The sequence below is a fragment of the Gigantopelta aegis genome, chromosome 14 (assembly GCF_016097555.1).
Source record: "Gigantopelta aegis isolate Gae_Host chromosome 14, Gae_host_genome, whole genome shotgun sequence".
Classification (NCBI taxonomy): Eukaryota; Metazoa; Mollusca; class Gastropoda; order Neomphalida; family Peltospiridae; genus Gigantopelta; species Gigantopelta aegis.
The window spans coordinates 42953898-42962360 of NC_054712.1; the positions used below are offsets into that span (position 1 = coordinate 42953898).

The 8463-nt window shown below is 38.2% G+C and overlaps 1 pseudogene; it reads left to right on the forward strand.

Moving 5' to 3' along the window:
- The first annotated feature begins 268 nt into the window (after nt 1-268).
- Nucleotides 269-1751, forward strand: LOC121389273 (annotated as a pseudogene).
- Nucleotides 1752-8463: the final 6712 nt, after the last annotated feature.

An 8463-nucleotide genomic window follows, 5' to 3' on the forward strand; every position in this document is an offset into this window, starting at 1 on the left:
ATTCATTCTTTAATGAAAGGCACAGTGGTCTCAAAAAATTATAATTCTGGAACAAACTGGTTGACGTGTTTTTGTTGTTGCTTGAAGTACAATACCTGGTATAAATAGCAGTGAAAAAAACCAGTATTAAACAGTAAAGATGAACAAACTACAGTTTTATAAATCAGACTGGAACCGCGCGAACGCTTAACTGAGAACAATTTCTTGTAAGTGCAACATTTTTCTTCAGTTTTTCTTCCATTTGTGCATCACTTTTTCATTTAAGAAAATGTTAACAGAACTTGTCACCGACAGCATGTCTGTCCTTGTGTTGGTAACCGTTTTACTAAGTGTGTGGTGGTATACACGACGACCTAGCGACATTCCCCCAGGACCATGGTTGACCATCCCCGTCTTTGGTAACTTGTTCCAGCTGGGAAGACACCCAGTGAAATCAGTTAGAGAACTAAGGAAGAAGTATGGGGACGTGTTTAGCGTCTATTTTGGATCCCGCTTGGTGATTATCATTAATGGGTACGATAACATAAAAGAAGTAATGGTGAAAAAAAGCAGACGTATTCGCAGACCGACCGCGCATGTTTACATTGGATATCGTTTCCAAGAACAAGGGGGTTATTGGTTCCAACGGACTGGTCTGGAAGGAGCAGAGGAAGCTAGCTTTGGTGACGCTCAAGAATTTGGGAATGGGGAGGAACAGTCTAGAAGAAAAGATTCAGGAGGAATCTGCATTGGTCACAGAACTGACAAAAACGAAAGGCGACGCTATCGATATGCGCCACATCGTCTGTACATCGGTCAGCAATGTCATTTCGTCCATGGTTTTTGGCAAGAGGTTTGAATATGATGATCCAAAATTTGTCCAGTTTTTGAAAGTATCGGAGGAGAGTATATCAATGCCTATAGTCATTGCATTCTTCCCCTTCTTGCGCTTTCTTCCTGGCGACCCATTTCGATTCAAGCGCATAGCACACGACGTTGATAGGGTGCTGACAGACCTGGTGGACACCTCGCTGGAGGACCACATCGTCCACTACGACGACGAAAACATCAACGACTTCATCAGCGCTTACATCAAGGAGATGAAAGCCGCGGAGAAACTTGGGGAGATGAACAGCAGCATCGACAGAGAAAACCTACGGATGACGATCTGGAATCTGTTCATTGCCGGGACGGAAACCACGGCAACAACGATCCGTTGGCTGGTGCTGTACTTCCTCCACTTCCCAGAGATCCAGGAGAAGTGTTTCGCTGAGATCCAGAAGATTGGATACGAGAGGGCAATATCTCTAAAAGACAAGACGGAGCTTCCGTACTTGGAGGCGACCATCTTGGAGACGCTGCGTTATGCCGACATCGTGCCTATGAACATGCGCAGTGCTTCGAACGAGGTCACGTTCAAAGGCTTCAGAATACCTAAGGATACGATCATCATGCCCGTTATCGATTCTGTCATGTCTGATCCGGAGATTTGGGGCGATCCCGAGAACTTCCGACCAGAGCGGTTTCTCGATGGAAATGGATGCGTCGTTAAACCGGAAGCTGTGAACGTCGCCTTCGCGATCGGACCGAGGAATTGTCTGGGGGAATCATTGGCCAGAATGGAGTTGTTTCTCTTCATGGCGGCCATAATACAGAAGTTTGAATTCGTCAAAGCGGAGGGGTGTTCCCTGCCCACGATGGAAGCGGTGTACGGTGTTACTCAGGCACCACAGCCGTACAATGTAAGAGCTGTTTTGAGAGAAGGACTATGAGTTAATTTCAAAGATGTCAAGACTCTCTTCAGTTTTAATGTCTAGGCTTTTGTCAGTTTCAGTGTCAAGATTTTCGTGAATTTCAATGTTAAGGCCTTCGGGAGTTTTAGTGTCCGGATTTTCGTGAGTTTCAATTTCAAAACTTTCCTGAGTTTCAATGTCAAGACTGTCATGAAATTCAATGTAAATTTTTTCGTGAGTTTCAGTGCCAAAGACTTTCGTCAGTTTCAACGTCATTTTTTTATGAGTTCAGTATCAAGACTTTCGGGATTTTCAATCTCAAGGCTTTCGAGAATAAACTGTGGAACAGTTTTAACACGTTAACAAAAGAGTAATTAATTAACTTTCTTCTTTACTAACATAAAAGGAATTTACTTTATATAACTTAGTTGTTGTGAACAGAAATACAGCTGATTTGTGTGCATATATTACAGTAAAATGGTGTAACCGGTCATTTCAATGAAACCCTGAAATTAGCAAAACACTAGTACTACCGTGTATTGTTTGTTATTAGAAACGTTTCCGATAACTGAAATCATACATTACTTAGATTGTATTAAATAGATTATCCATTTCCACACATTGGAATCTTTCTGGTCATCCTGGCGTTTCTAATACAACGAAAAGCATTTTTCAATATTTAAAAAATGCACACCAGTGTTTCTACCAAAAAGAAAATTTTTGGTTTGGCGCTATGGAAATGAATGCAACCACAGTCAACAGTGGGTATTGGACGCCTCCTCCAGAAAGAAAATGGGTTAAGTTTAGGGTTAGGGTTAAAAAAAATCATACAATAATGATAAGAGTAATTAATTTTGTCAAAAGGTTAACTTCTTTTTTTTTAATCTGCAAAATAATTTGGGTATGGCGCCATACTCGTTTTACCCTCTGGAGGAAACTGCACATATATCTGAGAAGTAACGGTTATGGACTCTGGAGACGTGATCTAGCCTACTCTTTAAGGGTATTTCCCAGTTTTAACGTCAGTCTTGTTTCACACTATCATACCTTTATCCTAATGTATTACAGGTTTGCAGATTAAACAAACTTATTGACCATTTTCACGGGCGGAAACTAGGGTCTGTGACTTTAATACAATCCTAATTCTTCTCTGTTGTATCTGTGATTTATGTTTATGTATGTTTTAAAGGATATGTTCTGCTGTTGTACTTTAACATACAGTATTCGTAGCATTTGAGTATTTAGTGGCCTTCAGTTGATTAGCTTTTTATATTTTGGTTCACTTCTTTTATTGCATGGTGTCTTAATTAAGTCTTTGTACAAACCATAATTATGGAACTTGACTAACGTTAAATCAAATTAAATAAATAATACATTATTCTCTTTGGTTATGTTGTGTACACATATGGTTACTGTTCTCACAATACGTAGGTTGGTTGCCACTGTTGTTGACAAACAAAAACCTATATGGCTGCTATATAAGCAACTGTTACAGATTAGAAGCACACACATGGGGTCTGGGGTTCGTCTGTTTTAAATTTAAACAATTAACTTTCCATATATTTGTTAAATTGAATTGCTACGGTATCACATTTATGAACACATAGTTATGCAGTTTAAAGAATATACCTTAAGTGAAAATGTATACCAAATATAAGCAATTATAAACGTAACAAAGTTCAAAATTGCCGTGACTTTATATAGGGCACTACTTTTTATAAACAAATGAAACACTATACAAATTAAACCCTGAGATGTGTATGATATTTTCTGGAGTTAAAAAAAAAAAAAACGTGAGATTCTCGGGGGGGGGGGGGGGGGGGGGGGGGGGGGGGGGGGTAGGGTAGGGTAGGGTTGGGGGGGGGGGCTGTACCAAATATGAAAGTAATTTCAAAAACATTAACGTCTCAAATAATCTTGACCTCACCTGGTGAATGTTCATAACAAATATGAAATCCACCCATTAAAGGATTCGAGAACTAAAGGCAATTAGAGAAACTTGCACCAATTGTTAACGAAGTTCTAAATGATCTTGACCTGTGTCGTATCGCTGGTCTAGTACAGAGTTTACGGTTGCACTCCTCCATTAATTACTCCATGCAATTCAATATAATTTCTGTCAGAATATATTCTGTGAAAAATACAAAAATATCGAAAGAGCTACGTGACTGCTAGTTTTAGAGGGTACTCTCGCTTGACAACTACTTTGTAAAAAATGAACATAGGCTGACCATGTTGAGTTTGCCACCCGTATACGAGAGCGCCGTATCATGTTGCCTGTTATACCAGTGATTGTATAGCACTTACATCATTACAATCAATCAGTCCTAAAAATGAGTACTAATAACTTCAAACCAGTGGGTTATTTAAATACTACAGAGGTCAACCTACTTGTAATCATGGGAGAAAGAGTTCAAAAGACATTTCAGAATTTTGTATTATCTTAATGAGGAATTATTTCCTAAACCGAAACACACTAAGCTGCTACACGAAATAACAATAACATAGATGGTGCATTCAGTGTCAAAGACAAATAGAATGAATGAATGAATGAATGAATGTTTAACGACACCCCAGCACGAAAAATACATCGGCTATTGGGTGTCAAACTATGGTAATGCAAATAAATAAAGTGATGATCAACATCAATATAAAAATTCAAGGTTTAAACAAAAACAGTGTAAAGAACTGTGCAAAAATACAAATACAAATATCACAGAATTTTACGGACACCGAATTTTACTCTAAACTTCAATTTGTGCTGTATTGGCCATTCTCAAAGAGAATGTTACACCCCTGCACCACGGTGAGGTTACAGCACGCGCAGGGGAAGACAAATAGAGAACATCAACCAAATTATACATCAACTTTTAAATAACCTTCCACATTCACTGGCTGGGAGGAGGAGGTGAACGATCACTTGGTGAAAATCTATACCAAGTAAGACGGCCATCTATTAAACAACTGAAAGTTAAATGAAATCAGAACCACTTTAACCGAACTTCAACCAAATTCTAAATGACCGTGGCCTTGGCCCGTGCTTATAAAACTTTTTAGAGTCCAGACTCAATCTCTAATGATGTCACACACATACGTTTTGTATGGCGTTGTCATGGCATTACTGTCTCAGACTCTATTAGAATGAATGAATGAATGAATGTTTAACGACACCCCAGCACGAAAAAATACATCGGCTATTGGGTGTCAAACTATGGTAATGCAAATAAATAAAGTGATGATCAGCATCAATATAAAAATTCAAGATTTAAACAAAAACAGTGTAAAGAACTGTGCAAAAACACAAATATCACAGATAGATACTGAATTTTACTCAAAACTTCAATTTTGTGCTGTATTGGCCATTCTCAAAGAAAATGTTACACCCCTGCACCACGGTGAGGTTACAGCACGCGCAGGGGCACTCTATTAGAGTCACGAGTCTAGACTTTAAAGTTGTATAACCACAAGGGCCCGTGCTTATAAAACTTTTTAAGTGTCCAGACTCATCTCTAATGACGTCACGCACATACTATCTGTATGGCGTTGCCATGACGTTCACGTCTCAGACTCTATTAGAGTCTCGAGTCTAGACTTTAAAGTTGTATAAGCACAAGGGCCCGTGCTTATAAAACTTTTAAGTGTCCAGACTCAATCTCTAATGACGTCACGCACATACTATCTGTATGGCGATGCCATGACGTTCACGTCTCAGACTCTATTAGAGTCTCAAGTCTAGACTCTCAAAGTTTTATAAGTTTTATAAGCACCAGGCCAGGCCTTGTCTTGAAGGAAGGAAGGAAGGAAATGTTTTATTTAACGACGCACTCAACACATTTTATTTACGGTTATATGGCGTCAGTGTCTTGAAAGGAGGACTAAATTAATGTTATATTTATGACACACACAAAACATTTTATTTACTGTTATATGACGTCGGACATATGGTTAAGGATGACTTGAGGTCATGGGGCTGGGGTGTGCAGTTGAAAGACTATCACTTGGTGAATTGCCATGCAAAATGTGAGTCATTCATTAAACAATTCTACAAAGGTATCACAAAATATCACCACCAAAACAAACATACTAAAATGATGTCTGTAAACACAGGGTTCAATGGAAATGGGGCCATATATGAACTTTAATCGGACTTAAAATCAAATGTTAATGCAGGCAGACTGTTCAAATCATCATACAATACACACCTCGATCGAATGTTTTGGGGGAGGGGGGGGGGGGGGGGGGGGTCCTGGCTCCCTCTTTCATTCATCTTTATCATTACCTGCGTATCAGTCTCATTATCTTAATATAAAAATCTTTCCAATTTCTGCCACGATTTCAATCGGTTTCGACCCGGTCTGTCAGTTTTCTCCTACTCTCTTCCCGAGTTGTCTACACAATCGCCTGTCTCAGCTTCCTCGACGGGTGCAGTCTCCGTGTACTTCCGTCCTCTACCGCTAATAAAGCTGGTCTGACCCAGCTACCGACCGCCGGTAGTAGAGACGTATAGTAGGTGGTTTAAAGTGCCTCTTAACAATGCCACACGTAACTGATGAAACTCTCCGAAGTGGTCAGAATAAGCCCACAGCTAAAAGCCGATGGGAACTGGCACGTGTGAGGTACGAATAGCCACAAGAGACAAGCACCTGTTGCGGTTGGAGAGACAAGGACTGGGATGCGGAGGTGGTAAGCTAAAGAAGTTGAAAGATAGGGTGAGCTGCCAGATAGTGAAATAGGAAAGAAATGTGATGGAATGTGATATAGGAAAGGGGTTGAGTGATAAAATAAATATTTAAAATAAAAAACAAACATTAAACACACAATAAAAATAAACAACTTTATTTGTCGTAATAGTTAATGAACATGAACAAATTACAAATAACTGAAATTAAAAAATAAATTAAATCATTTATTCAAGTATTAGTAACAATATAAAACATGTGAATAGCAGGGGTATCGTTGCTATAACAACGTGTAATATCTTACTGTAACCCATACAATCTTCTGGAATAAATGCAAATTGGCACACGATTCTTATATTAAAAGTTATTACTTTGATTTTAAATAATTCCAATCTGTAAACACTCTTTATAACAGCTTGGACTGTCCAAATAATATCATATATGCTTAAAAAGCCGACGTTCATAACTGAAAAAGGGATCTCATTTTTGCAAACCTTAGAAAACCAAACAAAAAAGACCGTTCCGTCTATTTTCTTTATATCCGATTAATACCATGACTGTTTATACGTTAGTTGTTAATATTGAATTAGTAAATGTTATTTACTGTAACAAACAAAAAAACAAAAACCTTTAAATGTTTGTATAAAGGTGTTTTAAAAATGTGAGAATTCCCTCAATGAATGGCGATTCCCCTTATTCCGTTATTAATTTCCTTAAGAAAGAGTTCGATTGTTATTTCATAGTGTTTTATATTAATGAAATTATTATTGATGTTTGACGTTCATGCAAGTATGAGGCACAGAACCGTAGATATGAATATCTTCGCGCTAACATGCTGCGCCGCTCATTGATAAAGCGATTCCATGCTTCATACTGGCATGAACGCCGACAAATATCACGTTCAATTTATAAATGGCGGTGGAGGGAATGAGATGATGAATATTTATACAAACTAAATATTTTTATTATTAAACATTTTGTTTTTAAAATTATATGTATATGTATATGTATTACAGATTTTGTAGAAATGGCTGACAGGTTGTCACATTGTTGAAGTTACTAACAGTCACAGAGTATCTTCATACTTTCTTTGATCGTAAGCTGTTCATACACAACAAATGTTATTCCCACTTAACCTCTCTAATATACAGTGGTTGAGGTGCTTGGGAAATCTACATTTCTTTAAATCTTTCAAATTACTTTTTAAACGGATTAAAGCTAACACAATTAAGCTGAATAAAGTAACAAAATAATACAATGTTGGTTTTAGCATATAAACTAATTATTAATTGTAAACAATATAAAAGAAACTCAAACTAATATTTATAAAACAGTCGATAAATGAACATCGACAAGAAGGATATAGATATACCAGTACCGGTTGCCATTATCGTACATGCATTACAACACGCATATACCACTTACACCGACACGACAATGTAATCACGCATATACCACTTACACCGACACGACAATGTAATCACGCATATACCACTTACATCGACACCACAATGTAATCACGCATATACCACTTACACCGACACGACAATGTAACCACAGTTCTAATAATATGAAGGGCAGGTCCATGAGGTATGAGCGAAAGGACAGAGATACACAATGTATGAGTGAAAGGGCAGATACACAGTGTATGAGTGAAAGGGCAGATACACAGTGTATGAGTGAAAGGGCAGATACACAATGTATGAGTGAAAGGGCAGATACACAATGTATGAGTGAAAGGACAGATACACAATGTATGAGCGAAAGGGCAGATACACAATGTATGAGCGAAAGGGCAGATACACAATGTATGAGCAAAAGGACAGATACACAATGTATGAGCGAAAGGACAGATACACAATGTATGAGCGAAAGGACAGGAAGCGAATGTATGTTTCCTTCAACTCGGTCAGTAGAAGGAAGGAAAAGTTTTATTTTAACGACACACTCAACACATTTTATTTACAGTTATATGGGGTCAGACATACTGTTAAGGACCACACAGATATTGAGAGAGGAAACCCGCTGTCGCCACTTCATGTACTACTCTTTTTCGATTAGCAGCAAGGGGA